Source organism: Triturus cristatus, chromosome 4_1 (genome assembly GCF_964204655.1).
Source record: "Triturus cristatus chromosome 4_1, aTriCri1.1, whole genome shotgun sequence".
NCBI classification, from domain to species: Eukaryota; Metazoa; Chordata; class Amphibia; order Caudata; family Salamandridae; genus Triturus; species Triturus cristatus.
The window spans coordinates 123,235,471-123,263,231 of NC_140585.1; the positions used below are offsets into that span (position 1 = coordinate 123,235,471).

The following is a 27,761-nucleotide window of genomic DNA, read 5'->3' on the forward strand; positions in this document are numbered from 1 at the left end:
CCCACGTTGGGCGAAAACGAGTATTTTTTGCTGGATGATAGCATTGGCTCTCATAATATGGTGATTAATCTTGCATTAGACATGCACTAACTCCTAAAAATTGTATCTCCCTTGGTTACTCATTCATGAGAAATGTATCTCCAAGATTAGGTAGGGCCTGAGTCTAGGTTAACATACAGTGATATCACTCCTATTCAAGTACTAAACATGCCAACCTGAAGTGTAAAACATCCCCTAGGTGTAGTTAAGGCATCAGTTAGGAGTGAACTGAACACTCATGTTATGGGCAATTAGACTTAAAATAAAGTGTGGACAGCAGTAACGTTACTTTGGAAATGTGATGCTTAGTGAGCACACAGGGGAATTAGCTCAAATGGTAGAGCGCTCGCTTAGCATGCGAGAGGTAGCGGGATCGATGCCCGCATTCTCCATTCTAAAATTTGCATACATTTTACTTTTTAACTTGTAATTGCCATGGTTGTTGCAGAGTAAGAACAGAAAAGTCACAGATGGCTTTCAAATTTGGTGTCATTATAACAACTAAAGTGGTTTAATCAAAAGTGTTTAGGTATTCTATAGCATGTGAGAGGAATTTGATTTCTTATGCAATCTCAAAATGAAAATTTCACACCTTCCATTTTCATTTCGTCTTATTTTACTTGACATTCTTTCCTCTGAAGGATGTATAAAAGTGAAGTTCCTTGCAAAACAAGAGCAGAGGAATATCCAGAAACAGTTTTCCTTAATAAAAAATGATGAGTCTCCATACCATATTTAAGTTTTAGCCCGGCTAGCTCAGTCGGTAGAGCATGAGACTCTTAATATCAGGGTCGTGGGTTCGAGCCCCACGTTGGGCGAAAACGAGTATTTTTTGCTGGATGATTGCATTGGCTCTCATAATATGGTGATTAATCTTGCATTAGACATGCACTAACTCCTAAAAATTGTATCTCCCTTGGTTACTCATTCATGAGAAATGTATCTCCAAGATTAGGTAGGGCCTGAGTCTAGGTTAACATACAGTGATATCACTCCTATTCAAGTACTAAACATGCCAACCTGAAGTGTAAAACATCCCCTAGGTGTAGTTAAGGCATCAGTTAGGAGTGAACTGAACACTCATGTTATGGGCAATTAGACTTAAAATAAAGTGTGGACAGCAGTAATGTTTCTTTTGAAATGTGATGCTGAGTGAGCACAGAGGGGAATTAGCTCAAATGGTAGAGCGCTCGCTTAGCATGCGAGAGGTAGCGGGATCGATGCCCGCATTCTCCATTCTAAAATTTGCATACATTTTACTTTTTAACTTGTAATTGCCATGGTTGTTGCAGAGTAAGAACAGAAAAGTCACAGATGGCTTTCAAATTTGGTGTCATTATAACAACTAAAGTGGTTTAATCAAAAGTGTTTAGGTATTCTATAGCACGTGAGAGGAATTTGATTTCTTATGCAATCTCAAAATGAAAATTTCACACCTTCCATTTTCATTTCGTCTTATTTTACTTGACATTCTTTCCTCTGAAGGATGTATAAAAGTGAAGTTCCTTGCAAAACAAGAGCAGAGGAATATCCAGAAACAGTTTACCTTAATAAAAAATGATGAGTCTGCATACCATATTTAAGTGGGAGCCCGGCTAGCTCAGTCGGTAGAGCATGAGACTCTTAATCTCAGGGTCGTGGGTTCGAGCCCCACGTTGGGCGAAAACGAGTATTTTTTGCTGGATGATAGCATTGGCTCTCATAATATGGTGATTAATCTTGCATTAGACATGCACTAACTCCTAAAAATTGTATCTCCCTTGGTTACTCATTCATGAGAAATGTATCTCCAAGATTAGGTAGGGCCTGAGTCTAGGTTAACATACAGTGATATCACTCCTATTCAAGTACTAAACATGCCAACCTGAAGTGTAAAACATCCCCTAGGTGTAGTTAAGGCATCAGTTAGGAGTGAACTGAACACTCATGTTATGGGCAATTAGACTTAAAATAAAGTGTGGACAGCAGTAACGTTACTTTTGAAATGTGATGCTGAGTGAGCACACAGGGGAATTAGCTCAAATGGTAGAGCGCTCGCTTAGCATGCGAGAGGTAGCGGGATCGATGCCCGCATTCTCCATTTTAAAATTTGCATACATTTTACTTTTTAACTTGTAATTGCCATGGTTGTTGCAGAGTAAGAACAGAAAAGTCACAGATGGCTTTCAAATTTGGTGTCATTATAACAACTAAAGTGGTTTAATCAAAAGTGTTTAGGTATTCTATAGCACGTGAGAGGAATTTGATTTCTTATGCAATCTCAAAATGAAAATTTCACATCTTCCATTTTCATTTCGTCTTATTTTACTTGACATTCTTTCCTCTGAAGGATGTATAAAAGTGAAGTTCCTTGCAAAACAAGAGCAGAGGAATATCCAGAAACAGTTTTCCTTAATAAAAAATGATGAGTCTGCATACCATATTTAAGTGGGAGCCCGGCTAGCTCAGTCGGTAGAGCATGAGACTCTTAATCTCAGGGTCGTGGGTTCGAGCCCCACGTTGGGCGAAAACGAGTATTTTTTGCTGGATGATAGCATTGGCTCTCATAATATGGTGATTAATCTTGCATTAGACATGCACTAACTCCTAAAAATTGTATCTCCCTTGGTTACTCATTCATGAGAAATGTATCTCCAAGATTAGGTAGGGCCTGAGTCTAGGTTAACATACAGTGATATCACTCCTATTCAAGTACTAAACATGCCAACCTGAAGTGTAAAACATCCCCTAGGTGTAGTTAAGGCATCAGTTAGGAGTGAACTGAACACTCATGTTATGGGCAATTAGACTTAAAATAAAGTGTGGACAGCAGTAACGTTACTTTTGAAATGTGATGCTGAGTGAGCACACAGGGGAATTAGCTCAAATGGTAGAGCGCTCGCTTAGCATGCGAGAGGTAGCGGGATCGATGCCCGCATTCTCCATTCTAAAATTTGCATACATTTTACTTTTTAACTTGTAATTGCCATGGTTGTTGCAGAGTAAGAACAGAAAAGTCACAGATGGCTTTCAAATTTGGTGTCATTATAACAACTAAAGTGGTTTAATCAAAAGTGTTTAGGTATTCTATAGCACGTGAGAGGAATTTGATTTCTTATGCAATCTCAAAATGAAAATTTCACACCTTCCATTTTCATTTCGTCTTATTTTACTTGACATTCTTTCCTCTGAAGGATGTATAAAAGTGAAGTTCCTTGCAAAACAAGAGCAGAGGAATATCCAGAAACAGTTTTCCTTAATAAAAAATGATGAGTCTGCATACCATATTTAAGTGGGAGCCCGGCTAGCTCAGTCGGTAGAGCATGAGACTCTTAATCTCAGGGTCGTGGGTTCGAGCCCCACGTTGGGCGAAAACCAGTATTTTTTGCTGGATGATTGCATTGGCTCTCATAATATGGTGATTAATCTTGCATTAGACATGCACTAACTCCTAAAAATTGTATCTCCCTTGGTTACTTATTCATGAGAAATGTATCTCCAAGATTAGGTAGGGCCTGAGTCTAGGTTAACATACAGTGATATCACTCCTATTCAAGTACTAAACATGCCAACCTGAAGTGTAAAACATCCCCTAGGTGTAGTTAAGGCATCAGTTAGGAGTGAACTGAACACTCATGTTATGGGCAATTAGACTTAAAATAAAGTGTGGACAGCAGTAACGTTACTTTTGAAATGTGATGCTGAGTGAGCACACAGGGGAATTAGCTCAAATGGTAGAGCGCTCGCTTAGCATGCGAGAGGTAGCGGGATCGATGCCCGCATTCTCCATTCTAAAATTTGCATACATTTTACTTTTTAACTTGTAATTGCCATGGTTGTTGCAGAGTAAGAACAGAAAAGTCACAGATGGCTTTCAAATTTGGTGTCATTATAACAACTAAAGTGGTTTAATCAAAAGTGTTTAGGTATTCTATAGCACGTGAGAGGAATTTGATTTCTTATGCAATCTCAAAATGAAAATTTCACACCTTCCATTTTCATTTCGTCTTATTTAACTTGACATTCTTTCCTCTGAAGGATGTATAAAAGTGAAGTTCCTTGCAAAACAAGAGCAGAGGAATATCCAGAAACGGTTTTCCTTAATAAAAAATGATGAGTCTGCATACCATATTTAAGTGGGAGCCCGGCTAGCTCAGTCGGTAGAGCATGAGACTCTTAATCTCAGGGTCGTGGGTTCGAGCCCCACGTTGGGCGAAAACGAGTATTTTTTGCTGGATGATAGCATTGGCTCTCATAATATGGTGATTAATCTTGCATTAGACATGCACTAACTCCTAAAAATTGTATCTCCCTTGGTTACTCATTCATGAGAAATGTATCTCCAAGATTAGGTAGGGCCTGAGTCTAGGTTAACATACAGTGATATCACTCCTATTCAAGTACTAAACATGCCAACCTGAAGTGTAAAACATCCCCTAGGTGTAGTTAAGGCATCAGTTAGGAGTGAACTGAACACTCATGTTATGGGCAATTAGACTTAAAATAAAGTGTGGACAGCAGTAACGTTACTTTGGAAATGTGATGCTTAGTGAGCACACAGGGGAATTAGCTCAAATGGTAGAGCGCTCGCTTAGCATGCGAGAGGTAGCGGGATCGATGCCCGCATTCTCCATTCTAAAATTTGCATACATTTTACTTTTTAACTTGTAATTGCCATGGTTGTTGCAGAGTAAGAACAGAAAAGTCACAGATGGCTTTCAAATTTGGTGTCATTATAACAACTAAAGTGGTTTAATCAAAAGTGTTTAGGTATTCTATAGCACGTGAGAGGAATTTGATTTCTTATGCAATCTCAAAATGAAAATTTCACACCTTCCATTTTCATTTCGTCTTATTTTACTTGACATTCTTTCCTCTGAAGGATGTATAAAAGTGAAGTTCCTTGCAAAACAAGAGCAGAGGAATATCCAGAAACAGTTTTCCTTAATAAAAAATGATGAGTCTGCATACCATATTTAAGTTTTAGCCCGGCTAGCTCAGTCGGTAGAGCATGAGACTCTTAATATCAGGGTCGTGGGTTCGAGCCCCACGTTGGGCGAAAACGAGTATTTTTTGCTGGATGATTGCATTGGCTCTCATAATATGGTGATTAATCTTGCATTAGACATGCACTAACTCCTAAAAATTGTATCTCCCTTGGTTACTCATTCATGAGAAATGTATCTCCAAGATTAGGTAGGGCCTGAGTCTAGGTTAACATACAGTGATATCACTCCTATTCAAGTACTAAACATGCCAACCTGAAGTGTAAAACATCCCCTAGGTGTAGTTAAGGCATCAGTTAGGAGTGAACTGAACACTCATGTTATGGGCAATTAGACTTAAAATAAAGTGTGGACAGCAGTAACGTTTCTTTTGAAATGTGATGCTGAGTGAGCACAGAGGGGAATTAGCTCAAATGGTAGAGCGCTCGCTTAGCATGCGAGAGGTAGCGGGATCGATGCCCGCATTCTCCATTCTAAAATTTGCATACATTTTACTTTTTAACTTGTAATTGCCATGGTTGTTGCAGAGTAAGAACAGAAAAGTCACAGATGGCTTTCAAATTTGGTGTCATTATAACAACTAAAGTGGTTTAATCAAAAGTGTTTAGGTATTCTATAGCACGTGAGAGGAATTTGATTTCTTATGCAATCTCAAAATGAAAATTTCACACCTTCCATTTTCATTTCGTCTTATTTTACTTGACATTCTTTCCTCTGAAGGATGTATAAAAGTGAAGTTCCTTGCAAAACAAGAGCAGAGGAATATCCAGAAACAGTTTACCTTAATAAAAAATGATGAGTCTGCATACCATATTTAAGTGGGAGCCCGGCTAGCTCAGTCGGTAGAGCATGAGACTCTTAATCTCAGGGTCGTGGGTTCGAGCCCCACGTTGGGCGAAAACGAGTATTTTTTGCTGGATGATAGCATTGGCTCTCATAATATGGTGATTAATCTTGCATTAGACATGCACTAACTCCTAAAAATTGTATCTCCCTTGGTTACTCATTCATGAGAAATGTATCTCCAAGATTAGGTAGGGCCTGAGTCTAGGTTAACATACAGTGATATCACTCCTATTCAAGTACTAAACATGCCAACCTGAAGTGTAAAACATCCCCTAGGTGTAGTTAAGGCATCAGTTAGGAGTGAACTGAACACTCATGTTATGGGCAATTAGACTTAAAATAAAGTGTGGACAGCAGTAACGTTACTTTTGAAATGTGATGCTGAGTGAGCACACAGGGGAATTAGCTCAAATGGTAGAGCGCTCGCTTAGCATGCGAGAGGTAGCGGGATCGATGCCCGCATTCTCCATTTTAAAATTTGCATACATTTTACTTTTTAACTTGTAATTGCCATGGTTGTTGCAGAGTAAGAACAGAAAAGTCACAGATGGCTTTCAAATTTGGTGTCATTATAACAACTAAAGTGGTTTAATCAAAAGTGTTTAGGTATTCTATAGCACGTGAGAGGAATTTGATTTCTTATGCAATCTCAAAATGAAAATTTCACACCTTCCATTTTCATTTCGTCTTATTTTACTTGACATTCTTTCCTCTGAAGGATGTATAAAAGTGAAGTTCCTTGCAAAACAAGAGCAGAGGAATATCCAGAAACAGTTTTCCTTAATAAATAATGATGAGTCTGCATACCATATTTAAGTGGGATCCCGGCTAGCTCAGTCGGTAGAGCATGAGACTCTTAATCTCAGGGTCGTGGGTTCGAGCCCCACGTTGGGCGAAAATGAGTATTTTTTGCTGGATGATAGCATTGGCTCTCATAATATGGTGATTAATCTTGCATTAGACATGCACTAACTCCTAAAAATTGTATCTCCCTTGGTTACTCATTCATGAGAAATGTATCTCCAAGATTAGGTAGGGCCTGAGTCTAGGTTAACATGCAGTGATATCACTCCTATTCAAGTACTAAACATGCCAACCTGAAGTGTAAAACATCCCCTAGGTGTAGTTAAGGCATCAGTTAGGAGTGAACTGAACACTCATGTTATGGGCAATTAGACTTAAAATAAAGTGTGGACAGCAGTAACGTTACTTTTGAAATGTGATGCTGAGTGAGCACACAGGGGAATTAGCTCAAATGGTAGAGCGCTCGCTTAGCATGCGAGAGGTAGCGGGATCGATGCCCGCATTCACCATTCTAAAATTTGCATACATTTTACTTTTTAACTTGTAATTGCCATGGTTGTTGCAGAGTAAGAACAGAAAAGTCACAGATGGCTTTCAAATTTGGTGTCATTATAACAACTAAAGTGGTTTAATCAAAAGTGTTTAGGTATTCTATAGCACGTGAGAGGAATTTGATTTCTTATGCAATCTCAAAATGAAAATTTCACACCTTCCATTTTAATTTCGTCTTATTTTACTTGACATTCTTTCCTCTGAAGGATGTATAAAAGTGAAGTTCCTTGCAAAACAAGAGCAGAGGAATATCCAGAAACGGTTTTCCTTAATAAAAAATGATGAGTCTGCATACCATATTTAAGTGGGAGCCCGGCTATCTCAGTCGGTAGAGCATGAGACTCTTAATATCAGGGTCGTGGGTTCGAGCCCCACGTTGGGCGAAAACGAGTATTTTTTGCTGGATGATTGCATTGGCTCTCATAATATGGTGATTAATCTTGCATTAGACATGCACTAACTCCTAAAAATTGTATCTCCCTTGGTTACTCATTCATGAGAAATGTATCTCCAAGATTAGGTAGGGCCTGAGTCTAGGTTAACATACAGTGATATCACTCCTATTCAAGTACTAAACATGCCAACCTGAAGTGTAAAACATCCCCTAGGTGTAGTTAAGGCATCAGTTAGGAGTGAACTGAACACTCATGTTATGGGCAATTAGACTTAAAATAAAGTGTGGACAGCAGTAACGTTACTTTTGAAATGTGATGCTGAGTGAGCACACAGGGGAATTAGCTCAAATGGTAGAGCGCTCGCTTAGCATGCGAGAGATAGCGGGATCGATGCCCGCATTCACCATTCTAAAATTTGCATACATTTTACTTTTTAACTTGTAATTGCCATGGTTGTTGCAGAGTAAGAACAGAAAAGTCACAGATGGCTTTCAAATTTGGTGTCATTATAACAACTAAAGTGGTTTAATCAAAAGTGTTTAGGTATTCTATAGCACGTGAGAGGAATTTGATTTCTTATGCAATCTCAAAATGAAAATTTCACACCTTCCATTTTAATTTCGTCTTATTTTACTTGACATTCTTTCCTCTGAAGGATGTATAAAAGTGAAGTTCCTTGCAAAACAAGAGCAGAGGAATATCCAGAAACGGTTTTCCTTAATAAAAAATGATGAGTCTGCATACCATATTTAAGTGGGAGCCCGGCTATCTCAGTCGGTAGAGCATGAGACTCTTAATATCAGGGTCGTGGGTTCGAGCCCCACGTTGGGCGAAAACGAGTATTTTTTGCTGGATGATTGCATTGGCTCTCATAATATGGTGATTAATCTTGCATTAGACATGCACTAACTCCTAAAAATTGTATCTCCCTTGGTTACTCATTCATGAGAAATGTATCTCCAAGATTAGGTAGGGCCTGAGTCTAGGTTAACATACAGTGATATCACTCCTATTCAAGTACTAAACATGCCAACCTGAAGTGTAAAACATCCCCTAGGTGTAGTTAAGGCATCAGTTAGGAGTGAACTGAACACTCATGTTATGGGCAATTAGACTTAAAATAAAGTGTGGACAGCAGTAACGTTACTTTTGAAATGTGATGCTGAGTGAGCACACAGGGGAATTAGCTCAAATGGTAGAGCGCTCGCTTAGCATGCGAGAGGTAGCGGGATCGATGCCCGCATTCTCCAATCTAAAATTTGCATACATTTTACTTTTTAACTTGTAATTGCCATGGTTGTTGCAGAGTAAGAACAGAAAAGTCACAGATGGCTTTCAAATTTGGTGTCATTATAACAACTAAAGTGGTTTAATCAAAAGTGTTTAGGTATTCTATAGCACGTGAGAGGAATTTGATTTCTTATGCAATCTCAAAATGAAAATTTCACATCTTCCATTTTCATTTCGTCTTATTTTACTTGACATTCTTTCCTCTGAAGGATGTATAAAAGTGAAGTTCCTTGCAAAACAAGAGCAGAGGAATATCCAGAAACAGTTTTCCTTAATAAAAAATGATGAGTCTGCATACCATATTTAAGTGGGAGCCCGGCTAGCTCAGTCGGTAGAGCATGAGACTCTTAATCTCAGGGTCGTGGGTTCGAGCCCCACGTTGGGCGAAAACGAGTATTTTTTGCTGGATGATAGCATTGGCTCTCATAATATGGTGATTAATCTTGCATTAGACATGCACTAACTCCTAAAAATTGTATCTCCCTTGGTTACTCATTCATGAGAAATGTATCTCCAAGATTAGGTAGGGCCTGAGTCTAGGTTAACATACAGTGATATCACTCCTATTCAAGTACTAAACATGCCAACCTGAAGTGTAAAACATCCCCTAGGTGTAGTTAAGGCATCAGTTAGGAGTGAACTGAACACTCATGTTATGGGCAATTAGACTTAAAATAAAGTGTGGACAGCAGTAACGTTACTTTTGAAATGTGATGCTGAGTGAGCACACAGGGGAATTAGCTCAAATGGTAGAGCGCTCGCTTAGCATGCGAGAGGTAGCGGGATCGATGCCCGCATTCTCCATTCTAAAATTTGCATACATTTTACTTTTTAACTTGTAATTGCCATGGTTGTTGCAGAGTAAGAACAGAAAAGTCACAGATGGCTTTCAAATTTGGTGTCATTATAACAACTAAATTGGTTTAATCAAAAGTGTTTAGGTATTCTATAGCACGTGAGAGGAATTTGATTTCTTATGCAATCTCAAAATGAAAATTTCACACCTTCCATTTTCATTTCGTCTTATTTTACTTGACATTCTTTCCTCTGAAGGATGTATAAAAGTGAAGTTCCTTGCAAAACAAGAGCAGAGGAATATCCAGAAACAGTTTTCCTTAATAAAAAATGATGAGTCTGCATACCATATTTAAGTGGGAGCCCGGCTAGCTCAGTCGGTAGAGCATGAGACTCTTAATCTCAGGGTCGTGGGTTCGAGCCCCACGTTGGGCGAAAACCAGTATTTTTTGCTGGATGATTGCATTGGCTCTCATAATATGGTGATTAATCTTGCATTAGACATGCACTAACTCCTAAAAATTGTATCTCCCTTGGTTACTTATTCATGAGAAATGTATCTCCAAGATTAGGTAGGGCCTGAGTCTAGGTTAACATACAGTGATATCACTCCTATTCAAGTACTAAACATGCCAACCTGAAGTGTAAAACATCCCCTAGGTGTAGTTAAGGCATCAGTTAGGAGTGAACTGAACACTCATGTTATGGGCAATTAGACTTAAAATAAAGTGTGGACAGCAGTAACGTTACTTTTGAAATGTGATGCTGAGTGAGCACACAGGGGAATTAGCTCAAATGGTAGAGCGCTCGCTTAGCATGCGAGAGGTAGCGGGATCGATGCCCGCATTCTCCATTCTAAAATTTGCATACATTTTACTTTTTAACTTGTAATTGCCATGGTTGTTGCAGAGTAAGAACAGAAAAGTCACAGATGGCTTTCAAATTTGGTGTCATTATAACAACTAAAGTGGTTTAATCAAAAGTGTTTAGGTATTCTATAGCACGTGAGAGGAATTTGATTTCTTATGCAATCTCAAAATGAAAATTTCACACCTTCCATTTTCATTTCGTCTTATTTAACTTGACATTCTTTCCTCTGAAGGATGTATAAAAGTGAAGTTCCTTGCAAAACAAGAGCAGAGGAATATCCAGAAACGGTTTTCCTTAATAAAAAATGATGAGTCTGCATACCATATTTAAGTGGGAGCCCGGCTAGCTCAGTCGGTAGAGCATGAGACTCTTAATCTCAGGGTCGTGGGTTCGAGCCCCACGTTGGGCGAAAACGAGTATTTTTTGCTGGATGATAGCATTGGCTCTCATAATATGGTGATTAATCTTGCATTAGACATGCACTAACTCCTAAAAATTGTATCTCCCTTGGTTACTCATTCATGAGAAATGTATCTCCAAGATTAGGTAGGGCCTGAGTCTAGGTTAACATACAGTGATATCACTCCTATTCAAGTACTAAACATGCCAACCTGAAGTGTAAAACATCCCCTAGGTGTAGTTAAGGCATCAGTTAGGAGTGAACTGAACACTCATGTTATGGGCAATTAGACTTAAAATAAAGTGTGGACAGCAGTAACGTTACTTTGGAAATGTGATGCTTAGTGAGCACACAGGGGAATTAGCTCAAATGGTAGAGCGCTCGCTTAGCATGCGAGAGGTAGCGGGATCGATGCCCGCATTCTCCATTCTAAAATTTGCATACATTTTACTTTTTAACTTGTAATTGCCATGGTTGTTGCAGAGTAAGAACAGAAAAGTCACAGATGGCTTTCAAATTTGGTGTCATTATAACAACTAAAGTGGTTTAATCAAAAGTGTTTAGGTATTCTATAGCACGTGAGAGGAATTTGATTTCTTATGCAATCTCAAAATGAAAATTTCACACCTTCCATTTTCATTTCGTCTTATTTTACTTGACATTCTTTCCTCTGAAGGATGTATAAAAGTGAAGTTCCTTGCAAAACAAGAGCAGAGGAATATCCAGAAACAGTTTTCCTTAATAAAAAATGATGAGTCTGCATACCATATTTAAGTTTTAGCCCGGCTAGCTCAGTCGGTAGAGCATGAGACTCTTAATATCAGGGTCGTGGGTTCGAGCCCCACGTTGGGCGAAAACGAGTATTTTTTGCTGGATGATTGCATTGGCTCTCATAATATGGTGATTAATCTTGCATTAGACATGCACTAACTCCTAAAAATTGTATCTCCCTTGGTTACTCATTCATGAGAAATGTATCTCCAAGATTAGGTAGGGCCTGAGTCTAGGTTAACATACAGTGATATCACTCCTATTCAAGTACTAAACATGCCAACCTGAAGTGTAAAACATCCCCTAGGTGTAGTTAAGGCATCAGTTAGGAGTGAACTGAACACTCATGTTATGGGCAATTAGACTTAAAATAAAGTGTGGACAGCAGTAACGTTACTTTTGAAATGTGATGCTGAGTGAGCACACAGGGGAATTAGCTCAAATGGTAGAGCGCTCGCTTAGCATGCGAGAGATAGCGGGATCGATGCCCGCATTCACCATTCTAAAATTTGCATACATTTTACTTTTTAACTTGTAATTGCCATGGTTGTTGCAGAGTAAGAACAGAAAAGTCACAGATGGCTTTCAAATTTGGTGTCATTATAACAACTAAAGTGGTTTAATCAAAAGTGTTTAGGTATTCTATAGCACGTGAGAGGAATTTGATTTCTTATGCAATCTCAAAATGAAAATTTCACACCTTCCATTTTAATTTCGTCTTATTTTACTTGACATTCTTTCCTCTGAAGGATGTATAAAAGTGAAGTTCCTTGCAAAACAAGAGCAGAGGAATATCCAGAAACGGTTTTCCTTAATAAAAAATGATGAGTCTGCATACCATATTTAAGTGGGAGCCCGGCTATCTCAGTCGGTAGAGCATGAGACTCTTAATATCAGGGTCGTGGGTTCGAGCCCCACGTTGGGCGAAAACGAGTATTTTTTGCTGGATGATTGCATTGGCTCTCATAATATGGTGATTAATCTTGCATTAGACATGCACTAACTCCTAAAAATTGTATCTCCCTTGGTTACTCATTCATGAGAAATGTATCTCCAAGATTAGGTAGGGCCTGAGTCTAGGTTAACATACAGTGATATCACTCCTATTCAAGTACTAAACATGCCAACCTGAAGTGTAAAACATCCCCTAGGTGTAGTTAAGGCATCAGTTAGGAGTGAACTGAACACTCATGTTATGGGCAATTAGACTTAAAATAAAGTGTGGACAGCAGTAACGTTACTTTTGAAATGTGATGCTGAGTGAGCACACAGGGGAATTAGCTCAAATGGTAGAGCGCTCGCTTAGCATGCGAGAGGTAGCGGGATCGATGCCCGCATTCTCCAATCTAAAATTTGCATACATTTTACTTTTTAACTTGTAATTGCCATGGTTGTTGCAGAGTAAGAACAGAAAAGTCACAGATGGCTTTCAAATTTGGTGTCATTATAACAACTAAAGTGGTTTAATCAAAAGTGTTTAGGTATTCTATAGCACGTGAGAGGAATTTGATTTCTTATGCAATCTCAAAATGAAAATTTCACATCTTCCATTTTCATTTCGTCTTATTTTACTTGACATTCTTTCCTCTGAAGGATGTATAAAAGTGAAGTTCCTTGCAAAACAAGAGCAGAGGAATATCCAGAAACAGTTTTCCTTAATAAAAAATGATGAGTCTGCATACCATATTTAAGTGGGAGCCCGGCTAGCTCAGTCGGTAGAGCATGAGACTCTTAATCTCAGGGTCGTGGGTTCGAGCCCCACGTTGGGCGAAAACGAGTATTTTTTGCTGGATGATAGCATTGGCTCTCATAATATGGTGATTAATCTTGCATTAGACATGCACTAACTCCTAAAAATTGTATCTCCCTTGGTTACTCATTCATGAGAAATGTATCTCCAAGATTAGGTAGGGCCTGAGTCTAGGTTAACATACAGTGATATCACTCCTATTCAAGTACTAAACATGCCAACCTGAAGTGTAAAACATTCCCTAGGTGTAGTTAAGGCATCAGTTAGGAGTGAACTGAACACTCATGTTATGGGCAATTAGACTTAAAATAAAGTGTGGACAGCAGTAACGTTACTTTTGAAATGTGATGCTGAGTGAGCACACAGGGGAATTAGCTCAAATGGTAGAGCGCTCGCTTAGCATGCGAGAGGTAGCGGGATCGATGCCCGCATTCTCCATTCTAAAATTTGCATACATTTTACTTTTTAACTTGTAATTGCCATGGTTGTTGCAGAGTAAGAACAGAAAAGTCACAGATGGCTTTCAAATTTGGTGTCATTATAACAACTAAAGTGGTTTAATCAAAAGTGTTTAGGTATTCTATAGCACGTGAGAGGAATTTGATTTCTTATGCAATCTCAAAATGAACATTTCACACCTTCCATTTTCATTTCGTCTTATTTTACTTGACATTCTTTCCTCTGAAGGATGTATAAAAGTGAAGTTCCTTGCAAAACAAGAGCAGAGGAATATCCAGAAACAGTTTTCCTTAATAAAAAATGATGAGTCTGCATACCATATTTAAGTGGGAGCCCGGCTAGCTCAGTCGGTAGAGCATGAGACTCTTAATATCAGGGTCGTGGGTTCGAGCCCCACGTTGGGCGAAAACCAGTATTTTTTGCTGGATGATTGCATTGGCTCTCATAATATGGTGATTAATCTTGCATTAGACATGCACTAACTCCTAAAAATTGTATCTCCCTTGGTTACTCATTCATGAGAAATGTATCTCCAAGATTAGGTAGGGCCTGAGTCTAGGTTAACATACAGTGATATCACTCCTATTCAAGTACTAAACATGCCAACCTGAAGTGTAAAACATCCCCTAGGTGTAGTTAAGGCATCAGTTAGGAGTGAACTGAACACTCATGTTATGGGCAATTAGACTTAAAATAAAGTGTGGACAGCAGTAACGTTACTTTTGAAATGTGATGCTGAGTGAGCACACAGGGGAATTAGCTCAAATGGTAGAGCGCTCGCTTAGCATGCGAGAGATAGCGGGATCGATGCCCGCATTCACCATTCTAAAATTTGCATACATTTTACTTTTTAACTTGTAATTGCCATGGTTGTTGCAGAGTAAGAACAGAAAAGTCACAGATGGCTTTCAAATTTGGTGTCATTATAACAACTAAAGTGGTTTAATCAAAAGTGTTTAGGTATTCTATAGCACGTGAGAGGAATTTGATTTCTTATGCAATCTCAAAATGAAAATTTCACACCTTCCATTTTAATTTCGTCTTATTTTACTTGACATTCTTTCCTCTGAAGGATGTATAAAAGTGAAGTTCCTTGCAAAACAAGAGCAGAGGAATATCCAGAAACGGTTTTCCTTAATAAAAAATGATGAGTCTGCATACCATATTTAAGTGGGAGCCCGGCTATCTCAGTCGGTAGAGCATGAGACTCTTAATATCAGGGTCGTGGGTTCGAGCCCCACGTTGGGCGAAAACGAGTATTTTTTGCTGGATGATTGCATTGGCTCTCATAATATGGTGATTAATCTTGCATTAGACATGCACTAACTCCTAAAAATTGTATCTCCCTTGGTTACTTATTCATGAGAAATGTATCTCCAAGATTAGGTAGGGCCTGAGTCTAGGTTAACATACAGTGATATCACTCCTATTCAAGTACTAAACATGCCAACCTGAAGTGTAAAACATCCCCTAGGTGTAGTTAAGGCATCAGTTAGGAGTGAACTGAACACTCATGTTATGGGCAATTAGACTTAAAATAAAGTGTGGACAGCAGTAACGTTACTTTTGAAATGTGATGCTGAGTGAGCACACAGGGGAATTAGCTCAAATGGTAGAGCGCTCGCTTAGCATGCGAGAGGTAGCGGGATCGATGCCCGCATTCTCCATTCTAAAATTTGCATACATTTTACTTTTTAACTTGTAATTGCCATGGTTGTTGCAGAGTAAGAACAGAAAAGTCACAGATGGCTTTCAAATTTGGTGTCATTATAACAACTAAAGTGGTTTAATCAAAAGTGTTTAGGTATTCTATAGCACGTGAGAGGAATTTGATTTCTTATGCAATCTCAAAATGAAAATTTCACACCTTCCATTTTCATTTCGTCTTATTTAACTTGACATTCTTTCCTCTGAAGGATGTATAAAAGTGAAGTTCCTTGCAAAACAAGAGCAGAGGAATATCCAGAAACGGTTTTCCTTAATAAAAAATGATGAGTCTGCATACCATATTTAAGTGGGAGCCCGGCTAGCTCAGTCGGTAGAGCATGAGACTCTTAATCTCAGGGTCGAGGGTTCGAGCCCCACGTTGGGCGAAAACGAGTATTTTTTGCTGGATGATAGCATTGGCTCTCATAATATGGTGATTAATCTTGCATTAGACATGCACTAACTCCTAAAAATTGTATCTCCCTTGGTTACTCATTCATGAGAAATGTATCTCCAAGATTAGGTAGGGCCTGAGTCTAGGTTAACATACAGTGATATCACTCCTATTCAAGTACTAAACATGCCAACCTGAAGTGTAAAACATCCCCTAGGTGTAGTTAAGGCATCAGTTAGGAGTGAACTGAACACTCATGTTATGGGCAATTAGACTTAAAATAAAGTGTGGACAGCAGTAACGTTACTTTTGAAATGTGATGCTGAGTGAGCACACAGGGGAATTAGCTCAAATGGTAGAGCGCTCGCTTAGCATGCGAGAGGTAGCGGGATCGATGCCCGCATTCTCCATTCTAAAATTTGCATACATTTTACTTTTTAACTTGTAATTGCCATGGTTGTTGCAGAGTAAGAACAGAAAAGTCACAGATGGCTTTCAAATTTGGTGTCATTATAACAACTAAAGTGGTTTAATCAAAAGTGTTTAGGTATTCTATAGCACGTGAGAGGAATTTGATTTCTTATGCAATCTCAAAATGAAAATTTCACACCTTCCATTTTCATTTCGTCTTATTTAACTTGACATTCTTTCCTCTGAAGGATGTATAAAAGTGAAGTTCCTTGCAAAACAAGAGCAGAGGAATATCCAGAAACGGTTTTCCTTAATAAAAAATGATGAGTCTGCATACCATATTTAAGTGGGAGCCCGGCTAGCTCAGTCGGTAGAGCATGAGACTCTTAATCTCAGGGTCGTGGGTTCGAGCCCCACGTTGGGCGAAAACGAGTATTTTTTGCTGGATGATAGCATTGGCTCTCATAATATGGTGATTAATCTTGCATTAGACATGCACTAACTCCTAAAAATTGTATCTCCCTTGGTTACTCATTCATGAGAAATGTATCTCCAAGATTAGGTAGGGCCTGAGTCTAGGTTAACATACAGTGATATCACTCCTATTCAAGTACTAAACATGCCAACCTGAAGTGTAAAACATCCCCTAGGTGTAGTTAAGGCATCAGTTAGGAGTGAACTGAACACTCATGTTATGGGCAATTAGACTTAAAATAAAGTGTGGACAGCAGTAACGTTACTTTGGAAATGTGATGCTTAGTGAGCACACAGGGGAATTAGCTCAAATGGTAGAGCGCTCGCTTAGCATGCGAGAGGTAGCGGGATCGATGCCCGCATTCTCCATTCTAAAATTTGCATACATTTTACTTTTTAACTTGTAATTGCCATGGTTGTTGCAGAGTAAGAACAGAAAAGTCACAGATGGCTTTCAAATTTGGTGTCATTATAACAACTAAAGTGGTTTAATCAAAAGTGTTTAGGTATTCTATAGCACGTGAGAGGAATTTGATTTCTTATGCAACCTCAAAATGAAAATTTCACACCTTCCATTTTCATTTCGTCTTATTTTACTTGACATTCTTTCCTCTGAAGGATGTATAAAAGTGAAGTTCCTTGCAAAACAAGAGCAGAGGAATATCCAGAAACAGTTTTCCTTAATAAAAAATGATGAGTCTGCATACCATATTTAAGTTTTAGCCCGGCTAGCTCAGTCGGTAGAGCATGAGACTCTTAATATCAGGGTCGTGGGTTCGAGCCCCACGTTGGGCGAAAACGAGTATTTTTTGCTGGATGATTGCATTGGCTCTCATAATATGGTGATTAATCTTGCATTAGACATGCACTAACTCCTAAAAATTGTATCTCCCTTGGTTACTCATTCATGAGAAATGTATCTCCAAGATTAGGTAGGGCCTGAGTCTAGGTTAACATACAGTGATATCACTCCTATTCAAGTACTAAACATGCCAACCTGAAGTGTAAAACATCCCCTAGGTGTAGTTAAGGCATCAGTTAGGAGTGAACTGAACACTCATGTTATGGGCAATTAGACTTAAAATAAAGTGTGGACAGCAGTAACGTTTCTTTTGAAATGTGATGCTGAGTGAGCACAGAGGGGAATTAGCTCAAATGGTAGAGCGCTCGCTTAGCATGCGAGAGGTAGCGGGATCGATGCCCGCATTCTCCATTCTAAAATTTGCATACATTTTACTTTTTAACTTGTAATTGCCATGGTTGTTGCAGAGTAAGAACAGAAAAGTCACAGATGGCTTTCAAATTTGGTGTCATTATAACAACTAAAGTGGTTTAATCAAAAGTGTTTAGGTATTCTATAGCACGTGAGAGGAATTTGATTTCTTATGCAATCTCAAAATGAAAATTTCACACCTTCCATTTTCATTTCGTCTTATTTTACTTGACATTCTTTCCTCTGAAGGATGTATAAAAGTGAAGTTCCTTGCAAAACAAGAGCAGAGGAATATCCAGAAACAGTTTACCTTAATAAAAAATGATGAGTCTGCATACCATATTTAAGTGGGAGCCCGGCTAGCTCAGTCGGTAGAGCATGAGACTCTTAATCTCAGGGTCGTGGGTTCGAGCCCCACGTTGGGCGAAAACGAGTATTTTTTGCTGGATGATAGCATTGGCTCTCATAATATGGTGATTAATCTTGCATTAGACATGCACTAACTCCTAAAAATTGTATCTCCCTTGGTTACTCATTCATGAGAAATGTATCTCCAAGATTAGGTAGGGCCTGAGTCTAGGTTAACATACAGTGATATCACTCCTATTCAAGTACTAAACATGCCAACCTGAAGTGTAAAACATCCCCTAGGTGTAGTTAAGGCATCAGTTAGGAGTGAACTGAACACTCATGTTATGGGCAATTAGACTTAAAATAAAGTGTGGACAGCAGTAACGTTACTTTTGAAATGTGATGCTGAGTGAGCACACAGGGGAATTAGCTCAAATGGTAGAGCGCTCGCTTAGCATGCGAGAGGTAGCGGGATCGATTCCCGCATTCTCCATTTTAAAATTTGCATACATTTTACTTTTTAACTTGTAATTGCCATGGTTGTTGCAGAGTAAGAACAGAAAAGTCACAGATGGCTTTCAAATTTGGTGTCATTATAACAACTAAAGTGGTTTAATCAAAAGTGTTTAGGTATTCTATAGCACGTGAGAGGAATTTGATTTCTTATGCAATCTCAAAATGAAAATTTCACACCTTCCATTTTCATTTCGTCTTATTTTACTTGACATTCTTTCCTCTGAAGGATGTATAAAAGTGAAGTTCCTTGCAAAACAAGAGCAGAGGAATATCCAGAAACAGTTTTCCTTAATAAATAATGATGAGTCTGCATACCATATTTAAGTGGGATCCCGGCTAGCTCAGTCGGTAGAGCATGAGACTCTTAATCTCAGGGTCGTGGGTTCGAGCCCCACGTTGGGCGAAAATGAGTATTTTTTGCTGGATGATAGCATTGGCTCTCATAATATGGTGATTAATCTTGCATTAGACATGCACTAACTCCTAAAAATTGTATCTCCCTTGGTTACTCATTCATGAGAAATGTATCTCCAAGATTAGGTAGGGCCTGAGTCTAGGTTAACATGCAGTGATATCACTCCTATTCAAGTACTAAACATGCCAACCTGAAGTGTAAAACATCCCCTAGGTGTAGTTAAGGCATCAGTTAGGAGTGAACTGAACACTCATGTTATGGGCAATTAGACTTAAAATAAAGTGTGGACAGCAGTAACGTTACTTTTGAAATGTGATGCTGAGTGAGCACACAGGGGAATTAGCTCAAATGGTAGAGCGCTCGCTTAGCATGCGAGAGGTAGCGGGATCGATGCCCGCATTCACCATTCTAAAATTTGCATACATTTTACTTTTTAACTTGTAATTGCCATGGTTGTTGCAGAGTAAGAACAGAAAAGTCACAGATGGCTTTCAAATTTGGTGTCATTATAACAACTAAAGTGGTTTAATCAAAAGTGTTTAGGTATTCTATAGCACGTGAGAGGAATTTGATTTCTTATGCAATCTCAAAATGAAAATTTCACACCTTCCATTTTAATTTCGTCTTATTTTACTTGACATTCTTTCCTCTGAAGGATGTATAAAAGTGAAGTTCCTTGCAAAACAAGAGCAGAGGAATATCCAGAAACGGTTTTCCTTAATAAAAAATGATGAGTCTGCATACCATATTTAAGTGGGAGCCCGGCTATCTCAGTCGGTAGAGCATGAGACTCTTAATATCAGGGTCGTGGGTTCGAGCCCCACGTTGGGCGAAAACGAGTATTTTTTGCTGGATGATTGCATTGGCTCTCATAATATGGTGATTAATCTTGCATTAGACATGCACTAACTCCTAAAAATTGTATCTCCCTTGGTTACTCATTCATGAGAAATGTATCTCCAAGATTAGGTAGGGCCTGAGTCTAGGTTAACATACAGTGATATCACTCCTATTCAAGTACTAAACATGCCAACCTGAAGTGTAAAACATCCCCTAGGTGTAGTTAAGGCATCAGTTAGGAGTGAACTGAACACTCATGTTATGGGCAATTAGACTTAAAATAAAGTGTGGACAGCAGTAACGTTACTTTTGAAATGTGATGCTGAGTGAGCACACAGGGGAATTAGCTCAAATGGTAGAGCGCTCGCTTAGCATGCGAGAGGTAGCGGGATCGATGCCCGCATTCTCCATTTTAAAATTTGCATACATTTTACTTTTTAACTTGTAATTGCCATGGTTGTTGCAGAGTAAGAACAGAAAAGTCACAGATGGCTTTCAAATTTGGTGTCATTATAACAACTAAAGTGGTTTAATCAAAAGTGTTTAGGTATTCTATAGCACGTGAGAGGAATTTGATTTCTTATGCAATCTCAAAATGAAAATTTCACACCTTCCATTTTCATTTCGTCTTATTTTACTTGACATTCTTTCCTCTGAAGGATGTATAAAAGTGAAGTTCCTTGCAAAACAAGAGCAGAGGAATATCCAGAAACAGTTTTCCTTAATAAATAATGATGAGTCTGCATACCATATTTAAGTGGGATCCCGGCTAGCTCAGTCGGTAGAGCATGAGACTCTTAATCTCAGGGTCGTGGGTTCGAGCCCCACGTTGGGCGAAAATGAGTATTTTTTGCTGGATGATAGCTTTGGCTCTCATAATATGGTGATTAATCTTGCATTAGACATGCACTAACTCCTAAAAATTGTATCTCCCTTGGTTACTCATTCATGAGAAATGTATCTCCAAGATTAGGTAGGGCCTGAGTCTAGGTTAACATGCAGTGATATCACTCCTATTCAAGTACTAAACATGCCAACCTGAAGTGTAAAACATCCCCTAGGTGTAGTTAAGGCATCAGTTAGGAGTGAACTGAACACTCATGTTATGGGCAATTAGACTTAAAATAAAGTGTGGACAGCAGTAACGTTACTTTTGAAATGTGATGCTGAGTGAGCACACAGGGGAATTAGCTCAAATGGTAGAGCGCTCGCTTAGCATGCAAGAGGTAGCGGGATCGATGCCCGCATTCACCATTCTAAAATTTGCATACATTTTACTTTTTAACTTGTAATTGCCATGGTTGTTGCAGAGTAAGAACAGAAAAGTCACAGATGGCTTTCAAATTTGGTGTCATTATAACAACTAAAGTGGTTTAATCAAAAGTGTTTAGGTATTCTATAGCACGTGAGAGGAATTTGATTTCTTATGCAATCTCAAAATGAAAATTTCACACCTTCCATTTTAATTTCGTCTTATTTTACTTGACATTCTTTCCTCTGAAGGATGTATAAAAGTGAAGTTCCTTGCAAAACAAGAGCAGAGGAATATCCAGAAACGGTTTTCCTTAATAAAAAATGATGAGTCTGCATACCATATTTAAGTGGGAGCCCGGCTATCTCAGTCGGTAGAGCATGAGACTCTTAATATCAGGGTCGTGGGTTCGAGCCCCACGTTGGGCGAAAACGAGTATTTTTTGCTGGATGATTGCATTGGCTCTCATAATATGGTGATTAATCTTGCATTAGACATGCACTAACTCCTAAAAATTGTATCTCCCTTGGTTACTCATTCATGAGAAATGTATCTCCAAGATTAGGTAGGGCCTGAGTCTAGGTTAACATACAGTGATATCACTCCTATTCAAGTACTAAACATGCCAACCTGAAGTGTAAAACATCCCCTAGGTGTAGTTAAGGCATCAGTTAGGAGTGAACTGAACACTCATGTTATGGGCAATTAGACTTAAAATAAAGTGTGGACAGCAGTAACGTTACTTTTGAAATGTGATGCTGAGTGAGCACACAGGGGAATTAGCTCAAATGGTAGAGCGCTCGCTTAGCATGCGAGAGATAGCGGGATCGATGCCCGCATTCACCATTCTAAAATTTGCATACATTTTACTTTTTAACTTGTAATTGCCATGGTTGTTGCAGAGTAAGAACAGAAAAGTCACAGATGGCTTTCAAATTTGGTGTCATTATAACAACTAAAGTGGTTTAATCAAAAGTGTTTAGGTATTCTATAGCACGTGAGAGGAATTTGATTTCTTATGCAATCTCAAAATGAAAATTTCACACCTTCCATTTTAATTTCGTCTTATTTTACTTGACATTCTTTCCTCTGAAGGATGTATAAAAGTGAAGTTCCTTGCAAAACAAGAGCAGAGGAATATCCAGAAACGGTTTTCCTTAATAAAAAATGATGAGTCTGCATACCATATTTAAGTGGGAGCCCGGCTATCTCAGTCGGTAGAGCATGAGACTCTTAATATCAGGGTCGTGGGTTCGAGCCCCACGTTGGGCGAAAATGAGTATTTTTTGCTGGATGATTGCATTGGCTCTCATAATATGGTGATTAATCTTGCATTAGACATGCACTAACTCCTAAAAATTGTATCTCCCTTGGTTACTCATTCATGAGAAATGTATCTCCAAGATTAGGTAGGGCCTGAGTCTAGGTTAACATACAGTGATATCACTCCTATTCAAGTACTAAACATGCCAACCTGAAGTGTAAAACATCCCCTAGGTGTAGTTAAGGCATCAGTTAGGAGTGAACTGAACACTCATGTTATGGGCAATTAGACTTAAAATAAAGTGTGGACAGCAGTAACGTTACTTTTGAAATGTGATGCTGAGTGAGCACACAGGGGAATTAGCTCAAATGGTAGAGCGCTCGCTTAGCATGCGAGAGGTAGCGGGATCGATGCCCGCATTCTCCAATCTAAAATTTGCATACATTTTACTTTTTAACTTGTAATTGCCATGGTTGTTGCAGAGTAAGAACAGAAAAGTCACAGATGGCTTTCAAATTTGGTGTCATTATAACAACTAAAGTGGTTTAATCAAAAGTGTTTAGGTATTCTATAGCACGTGAGAGGAATTTGATTTCTTATGCAATCTCAAAATGAAAATTTCACATCTTCCATTTTCATTTCGTCTTATTTTACTTGACATTCTTTCCTCTGAAGGATGTATAAAAGTGAAGTTCCTTGCAAAACAAGAGCAGAGGAATATCCAGAAACAGTTTTCCTTAATAAAAAATGATGAGTCTGCATACCATATTTAAGTGGGAGCCCGGCTAGCTCAGTCGGTAGAGCATGAGACTCTTAATCTCAGGGTCGTGGGTTCGAGCCCCACGTTGGGCGAAAACGAGTATTTTTTGCTGGATGATAGCATTGGCTCTCATAATATGGTGATTAATCTTGCATTAGACATGCACTAACTCCTAAAAATTGTATCTCCCTTGGTTACTCATTCATGAGAAATGTATCTCCAAGATTAGGTAGGGCCTGAGTCTAGGTTAACATACAGTGATATCACTCCTATTCAAGTACTAAACATGCCAACCTGAAGTGTAAAACATCCCCTAGGTGTAGTTAAGGCATCAGTTAGGAGTGAACTGAACACTCATGTTATGGGCAATTAGACTTAAAATAAAGTGTGGACAGCAGTAACGTTACTTTTGAAATGTGATGCTGAGTGAGCACACAGGGGAATTAGCTCAAATGGTAGAGCGCTCGCTTAGCATGCGAGAGGTAGCGGGATCGATGCCCGCATTCTCCATTCTAAAATTTGCATACATTTTACTTTTTAACTTGTAATTGCCATGGTTGTTGCAGAGTAAGAACAGAAAAGTCACAGATGGCTTTCAAATTTGGTGTCATTATAACAACTAAAGTGGTTTAATCAAAAGTGTTTAGGTATTCTATAGCACGTGAGAGGAATTTGATTTCTTATGCAATCTCAAAATGAAAATTTCACACCTTCCATTTTCATTTCGTCTTATTTTACTTGACATTCTTTCCTCTGAAGGATGTATAAAAGTGAAGTTCCTTGCAAAACAAGAGCAGAGGAATATCCAGAAACAGTTTTCCTTAATAAAAAATGATGAGTCTGCATACCATATTTAAGTGGGAGCCCGGCTAGCTCAGTCGGTAGAGCATGAGACTCTTAATCTCAGGGTCGTGGGTTCGAGCCCCACGTTGGGCGAAAACCAGTATTTTTTGCTGGATGATTGCATTGGCTCTCATAATATGGTGATTAATCTTGCATTAGACATGCACTAACTCCTAAAAATTGTATCTCCCTTGGTTACTTATTCATGAGAAATGTATCTCCAAGATTAGGTAGGGCCTGAGTCTAGGTTAACATACAGTGATATCACTCCTATTCAAGTACTAAACATGCCAACCTGAAGTGTAAAACATCCCCTAGGTGTAGTTAAGGCATCAGTTAGGAGTGAACTGAACACTCATGTTATGGGCAATTAGACTTAAAATAAAGTGTGGACAGCAGTAACGTTACTTTTGAAATGTGATGCTGAGTGAGCACACAGGGGAATTAGCTCAAATGGTAGAGCGCTCGCTTAGCATGCGAGAGGTAGCGGGATCGATGCCCGCATTCTCCATTCTAAAATTTGCATACATTTTACTTTTTAACTTGTAATTGCCATGGTTGTTGCAGAGTAAGAACAGAAAAGTCACAGATGGCTTTCAAATTTGGTGTCATTATAACAACTAAAGTGGTTTAATCAAAAGTGTTTAGGTATTCTATAGCACGTGAGAGGAATTTGATTTCTTATGCAATCTCAAAATGAAAATTTCACACCTTCCATTTTCATTTCGTCTTATTTAACTTGACATTCTTTCCTCTGAAGGATGTATAAAAGTGAAGTTCCTTGCAAAACAAGAGCAGAGGAATATCCAGAAACGGTTTTCCTTAATAAAAAATGATGAGTCTGCATACCATATTTAAGTGGGAGCCCGGCTAGCTCAGTCGGTAGAGCATGAGACTCTTAATCTCAGGGTCGTGGGTTCGAGCCCCACGTTGGGCGAAAACGAGTATTTTTTGCTGGATGATAGCATTGGCTCTCATAATATGGTGATTAATCTTGCATTAGACATGCACTAACTCCTAAAAATTGTATCTCCCTTGGTTACTCATTCATGAGAAATGTATCTCCAAGATTAGGTAGGGCCTGAGTCTAGGTTAACATACAGTGATATCACTCCTATTCAAGTACTAAACATGCCAACCTGAAGTGTAAAACATCCCCTAGGTGTAGTTAAGGCATCAGTTAGGAGTGAACTGAACACTCATGTTATGGGCAATTAGACTTAAAATAAAGTGTGGACAGCAGTAACGTTACTTTGGAAATGTGATGCTTAGTGAGCACACAGGGGAATTAGCTCAAATGGTAGAGCGCTCGCTTAGCATGCGAGAGGTAGCGGGATCGATGCCCGCATTCTCCATTCTAAAATTTGCATACATTTTACTTTTTAACTTGTAATTGCCATGGTTGTTGCAGAGTAAGAACAGAAAAGTCACAGATGGCTTTCAAATTTGGTGTCATTATAACAACTAAAGTGGTTTAATCAAAAGTGTTTAGGTATTCTATAGCACGTGAGAGGAATTTGATTTCTTATGCAATCTCAAAATGAAAATTTCACACCTTCCATTTTCATTTCGTCTTATTTTACTTGACATTCTTTCCTCTGAAGGATGTATAAAAGTGAAGTTCCTTGCAAAACAAGAGCAGAGGAATATCCAGAAACAGTTTTCCTTAATAAAAAATGATGAGTCTGCATACCATATTTAAGTTTTAGCCCGGCTAGCTCAGTCGGTAGAGCATGAGACTCTTAATATCAGGGTCGTGGGTTCGAGCCCCACGTTGGGCGAAAACGAGTATTTTTTGCTGGATGATTGCATTGGCTCTCATAATATGGTGATTAATCTTGCATTAGACATGCACTAACTCCTAAAAATTGTATCTCCCTTGGTTACTCATTCATGAGAAATGTATCTCCAAGATTAGGTAGGGCCTGAGTCTAGGTTAACATACAGTGATATCACTCCTATTCAAGTACTAAACATGCCAACCTGAAGTGTAAAACATCCCCTAGGTGTAGTTAAGGCATCAGTTAGGAGTGAACTGAACACTCATGTTATGGGCAATTAGACTTAAAATAAAGTGTGGACAGCAGTAACGTTACTTTTGAAATGTGATGCTGAGTGAGCACACAGGGGAATTAGCTCAAATGGTAGAGCGCTCGCTTAGCATGCGAGAGATAGCGGGATCGATGCCCGCATTCACCATTCTAAAATTTGCACACATTTTACTTTTTAACTTGTAATTGCCATGGTTGTTGCAGAGTAAGAACAGAAAAGTCACAGATGGCTTTCAAATTTGGTGTCATTATAACAACTAAAGTGGTTTAATCAAAAGTGTTTAGGTATTCTATAGCACGTGAGAGGAATTTGATTTCTTATGCAATCTCAAAATGAAAATTTCACACCTTCCATTTTAATTTCGTCTTATTTTACTTGACATTCTTTCCTCTGAAGGATGTATAAAAGTGAAGTTCCTTGCAAAACAAGAGCAGAGGAATATCCAGAAACGGTTTTCCTTAATAAAAAATGATGAGTCTGCATACCATATTTAAGTGGGAGCCCGGCTATCTCAGTCGGTAGAGCATGAGACTCTTAATATCAGGGTCGTGGGTTCGAGCCCCACGTTGGGCGAAAACGAGTATTTTTTGCTGGATGATTGCATTGGCTCTCATAATATGGTGATTAATCTTGCATTAGACATGCACTAACTCCTAAAAATTGTATCTCCCTTGGTTACTCATTCATGAGAAATGTATCTCCAAGATTAGGTAGGGCCTGAGTCTAGGTTAACATACAGTGATATCACTCCTATTCAAGTACTAAACATGCCAACCTGAAGTGTAAAACATCCCCTAGGTGTAGTTAAGGCATCAGTTAGGAGTGAACTGAACACTCATGTTATGGGCAATTAGACTTAAAATAAAGTGTGGACAGCAGTAACGTTACTTTTGAAATGTGATGCTGAGTGAGCACACAGGGGAATTAGCTCAAATGGTAGAGCGCTCGCTTAGCATGCGAGAGGTAGCGGGATCGATGCCCGCATTCTCCAATCTAAAATTTGCATACATTTTACTTTTTAACTTGTAATTGCCATGGTTGTTGCAGAGTAAGAACAGAAAAGTCACAGATGGCTTTCAAATTTGGTGTCATTATAACAACTAAAGTGGTTTAATCAAAAGTGTTTAGGTATTCTATAGCACGTGAGAGGAATTTGATTTCTTATGCAATCTCAAAATGAAAATTTCACATCTTCCATTTTCATTTCGTCTTATTTTACTTGACATTCTTTCCTCTGAAGGATGTATAAAAGTGAAGTTCCTTGCAAAACAAGAGCAGAGGAATATCCAGAAACAGTTTTCCTTAATAAAAAA

At 38.7% G+C, this 27,761-nt stretch overlaps 39 non-coding genes across 39 annotated transcripts; all 39 read left to right on the plus strand.

The window, feature by feature from the left end:
• The first annotated feature begins 358 nt into the window (after nucleotides 1-358).
• Nucleotides 359-431, plus strand: TRNAA-AGC (transfer RNA alanine (anticodon AGC)). The gene has a single exon. It is a non-coding gene; the product is annotated as a tRNA-Ala (tRNA).
• A 771-nt stretch (nucleotides 432-1,202) lies between these two features.
• On the plus strand, nucleotides 1,203-1,275 carry TRNAA-AGC (transfer RNA alanine (anticodon AGC)). Its single transcript has one exon. It is a non-coding gene; the product is annotated as a tRNA-Ala (tRNA).
• A 353-nt stretch (nucleotides 1,276-1,628) lies between these two features.
• On the plus strand, nucleotides 1,629-1,701 carry TRNAK-CUU (transfer RNA lysine (anticodon CUU)). Its single transcript has one exon. It is a non-coding gene; the product is annotated as a tRNA-Lys (tRNA).
• Nucleotides 1,702-2,046: 345 nt separating this feature from the next.
• Nucleotides 2,047-2,119, plus strand: TRNAA-AGC (transfer RNA alanine (anticodon AGC)). Its single transcript has one exon. It is a non-coding gene; the product is annotated as a tRNA-Ala (tRNA).
• Nucleotides 2,120-2,472: 353 nt separating this feature from the next.
• TRNAK-CUU (transfer RNA lysine (anticodon CUU)) lies at nucleotides 2,473-2,545 on the plus strand. Its single transcript has one exon. It is a non-coding gene; the product is annotated as a tRNA-Lys (tRNA).
• Nucleotides 2,546-2,890: 345 nt separating this feature from the next.
• Nucleotides 2,891-2,963, plus strand: TRNAA-AGC (transfer RNA alanine (anticodon AGC)). Its single transcript has one exon. It is a non-coding gene; the product is annotated as a tRNA-Ala (tRNA).
• Nucleotides 2,964-3,316: 353 nt separating this feature from the next.
• On the plus strand, nucleotides 3,317-3,389 carry TRNAK-CUU (transfer RNA lysine (anticodon CUU)). The gene has a single exon. It is a non-coding gene; the product is annotated as a tRNA-Lys (tRNA).
• Nucleotides 3,390-3,734: 345 nt separating this feature from the next.
• Nucleotides 3,735-3,807, plus strand: TRNAA-AGC (transfer RNA alanine (anticodon AGC)). The gene has a single exon. It is a non-coding gene; the product is annotated as a tRNA-Ala (tRNA).
• A 353-nt stretch (nucleotides 3,808-4,160) lies between these two features.
• On the plus strand, nucleotides 4,161-4,233 carry TRNAK-CUU (transfer RNA lysine (anticodon CUU)). The gene has a single exon. It is a non-coding gene; the product is annotated as a tRNA-Lys (tRNA).
• A 345-nt stretch (nucleotides 4,234-4,578) lies between these two features.
• On the plus strand, nucleotides 4,579-4,651 carry TRNAA-AGC (transfer RNA alanine (anticodon AGC)). Its single transcript has one exon. It is a non-coding gene; the product is annotated as a tRNA-Ala (tRNA).
• Nucleotides 4,652-5,422: 771 nt separating this feature from the next.
• On the plus strand, nucleotides 5,423-5,495 carry TRNAA-AGC (transfer RNA alanine (anticodon AGC)). The gene has a single exon. It is a non-coding gene; the product is annotated as a tRNA-Ala (tRNA).
• Nucleotides 5,496-5,848: 353 nt separating this feature from the next.
• On the plus strand, nucleotides 5,849-5,921 carry TRNAK-CUU (transfer RNA lysine (anticodon CUU)). Its single transcript has one exon. It is a non-coding gene; the product is annotated as a tRNA-Lys (tRNA).
• A 345-nt stretch (nucleotides 5,922-6,266) lies between these two features.
• TRNAA-AGC (transfer RNA alanine (anticodon AGC)) lies at nucleotides 6,267-6,339 on the plus strand. The gene has a single exon. It is a non-coding gene; the product is annotated as a tRNA-Ala (tRNA).
• Nucleotides 6,340-8,798: 2,459 nt separating this feature from the next.
• Nucleotides 8,799-8,871, plus strand: TRNAA-AGC (transfer RNA alanine (anticodon AGC)). The gene has a single exon. It is a non-coding gene; the product is annotated as a tRNA-Ala (tRNA).
• Nucleotides 8,872-9,224: 353 nt separating this feature from the next.
• TRNAK-CUU (transfer RNA lysine (anticodon CUU)) lies at nucleotides 9,225-9,297 on the plus strand. Its single transcript has one exon. It is a non-coding gene; the product is annotated as a tRNA-Lys (tRNA).
• A 345-nt stretch (nucleotides 9,298-9,642) lies between these two features.
• Nucleotides 9,643-9,715, plus strand: TRNAA-AGC (transfer RNA alanine (anticodon AGC)). Its single transcript has one exon. It is a non-coding gene; the product is annotated as a tRNA-Ala (tRNA).
• A 353-nt stretch (nucleotides 9,716-10,068) lies between these two features.
• Nucleotides 10,069-10,141, plus strand: TRNAK-CUU (transfer RNA lysine (anticodon CUU)). The gene has a single exon. It is a non-coding gene; the product is annotated as a tRNA-Lys (tRNA).
• Nucleotides 10,142-10,486: 345 nt separating this feature from the next.
• TRNAA-AGC (transfer RNA alanine (anticodon AGC)) lies at nucleotides 10,487-10,559 on the plus strand. The gene has a single exon. It is a non-coding gene; the product is annotated as a tRNA-Ala (tRNA).
• Nucleotides 10,560-10,912: 353 nt separating this feature from the next.
• TRNAK-CUU (transfer RNA lysine (anticodon CUU)) lies at nucleotides 10,913-10,985 on the plus strand. Its single transcript has one exon. It is a non-coding gene; the product is annotated as a tRNA-Lys (tRNA).
• A 345-nt stretch (nucleotides 10,986-11,330) lies between these two features.
• Nucleotides 11,331-11,403, plus strand: TRNAA-AGC (transfer RNA alanine (anticodon AGC)). Its single transcript has one exon. It is a non-coding gene; the product is annotated as a tRNA-Ala (tRNA).
• A 1,615-nt stretch (nucleotides 11,404-13,018) lies between these two features.
• On the plus strand, nucleotides 13,019-13,091 carry TRNAA-AGC (transfer RNA alanine (anticodon AGC)). The gene has a single exon. It is a non-coding gene; the product is annotated as a tRNA-Ala (tRNA).
• Nucleotides 13,092-13,444: 353 nt separating this feature from the next.
• TRNAK-CUU (transfer RNA lysine (anticodon CUU)) lies at nucleotides 13,445-13,517 on the plus strand. The gene has a single exon. It is a non-coding gene; the product is annotated as a tRNA-Lys (tRNA).
• A 345-nt stretch (nucleotides 13,518-13,862) lies between these two features.
• On the plus strand, nucleotides 13,863-13,935 carry TRNAA-AGC (transfer RNA alanine (anticodon AGC)). Its single transcript has one exon. It is a non-coding gene; the product is annotated as a tRNA-Ala (tRNA).
• A 1,615-nt stretch (nucleotides 13,936-15,550) lies between these two features.
• On the plus strand, nucleotides 15,551-15,623 carry TRNAA-AGC (transfer RNA alanine (anticodon AGC)). Its single transcript has one exon. It is a non-coding gene; the product is annotated as a tRNA-Ala (tRNA).
• Nucleotides 15,624-16,394: 771 nt separating this feature from the next.
• On the plus strand, nucleotides 16,395-16,467 carry TRNAA-AGC (transfer RNA alanine (anticodon AGC)). Its single transcript has one exon. It is a non-coding gene; the product is annotated as a tRNA-Ala (tRNA).
• A 353-nt stretch (nucleotides 16,468-16,820) lies between these two features.
• Nucleotides 16,821-16,893, plus strand: TRNAK-CUU (transfer RNA lysine (anticodon CUU)). The gene has a single exon. It is a non-coding gene; the product is annotated as a tRNA-Lys (tRNA).
• A 345-nt stretch (nucleotides 16,894-17,238) lies between these two features.
• On the plus strand, nucleotides 17,239-17,311 carry TRNAA-AGC (transfer RNA alanine (anticodon AGC)). The gene has a single exon. It is a non-coding gene; the product is annotated as a tRNA-Ala (tRNA).
• Nucleotides 17,312-18,082: 771 nt separating this feature from the next.
• On the plus strand, nucleotides 18,083-18,155 carry TRNAA-AGC (transfer RNA alanine (anticodon AGC)). Its single transcript has one exon. It is a non-coding gene; the product is annotated as a tRNA-Ala (tRNA).
• A 353-nt stretch (nucleotides 18,156-18,508) lies between these two features.
• TRNAK-CUU (transfer RNA lysine (anticodon CUU)) lies at nucleotides 18,509-18,581 on the plus strand. The gene has a single exon. It is a non-coding gene; the product is annotated as a tRNA-Lys (tRNA).
• Nucleotides 18,582-18,926: 345 nt separating this feature from the next.
• Nucleotides 18,927-18,999, plus strand: TRNAA-AGC (transfer RNA alanine (anticodon AGC)). The gene has a single exon. It is a non-coding gene; the product is annotated as a tRNA-Ala (tRNA).
• A 1,615-nt stretch (nucleotides 19,000-20,614) lies between these two features.
• On the plus strand, nucleotides 20,615-20,687 carry TRNAA-AGC (transfer RNA alanine (anticodon AGC)). Its single transcript has one exon. It is a non-coding gene; the product is annotated as a tRNA-Ala (tRNA).
• A 2,459-nt stretch (nucleotides 20,688-23,146) lies between these two features.
• Nucleotides 23,147-23,219, plus strand: TRNAA-AGC (transfer RNA alanine (anticodon AGC)). The gene has a single exon. It is a non-coding gene; the product is annotated as a tRNA-Ala (tRNA).
• A 353-nt stretch (nucleotides 23,220-23,572) lies between these two features.
• Nucleotides 23,573-23,645, plus strand: TRNAK-CUU (transfer RNA lysine (anticodon CUU)). The gene has a single exon. It is a non-coding gene; the product is annotated as a tRNA-Lys (tRNA).
• A 345-nt stretch (nucleotides 23,646-23,990) lies between these two features.
• Nucleotides 23,991-24,063, plus strand: TRNAA-AGC (transfer RNA alanine (anticodon AGC)). The gene has a single exon. It is a non-coding gene; the product is annotated as a tRNA-Ala (tRNA).
• Nucleotides 24,064-24,416: 353 nt separating this feature from the next.
• Nucleotides 24,417-24,489, plus strand: TRNAK-CUU (transfer RNA lysine (anticodon CUU)). The gene has a single exon. It is a non-coding gene; the product is annotated as a tRNA-Lys (tRNA).
• A 345-nt stretch (nucleotides 24,490-24,834) lies between these two features.
• TRNAA-AGC (transfer RNA alanine (anticodon AGC)) lies at nucleotides 24,835-24,907 on the plus strand. The gene has a single exon. It is a non-coding gene; the product is annotated as a tRNA-Ala (tRNA).
• A 353-nt stretch (nucleotides 24,908-25,260) lies between these two features.
• On the plus strand, nucleotides 25,261-25,333 carry TRNAK-CUU (transfer RNA lysine (anticodon CUU)). The gene has a single exon. It is a non-coding gene; the product is annotated as a tRNA-Lys (tRNA).
• Nucleotides 25,334-25,678: 345 nt separating this feature from the next.
• Nucleotides 25,679-25,751, plus strand: TRNAA-AGC (transfer RNA alanine (anticodon AGC)). Its single transcript has one exon. It is a non-coding gene; the product is annotated as a tRNA-Ala (tRNA).
• A 1,615-nt stretch (nucleotides 25,752-27,366) lies between these two features.
• On the plus strand, nucleotides 27,367-27,439 carry TRNAA-AGC (transfer RNA alanine (anticodon AGC)). Its single transcript has one exon. It is a non-coding gene; the product is annotated as a tRNA-Ala (tRNA).
• Nucleotides 27,440-27,761: the final 322 nt, after the last annotated feature.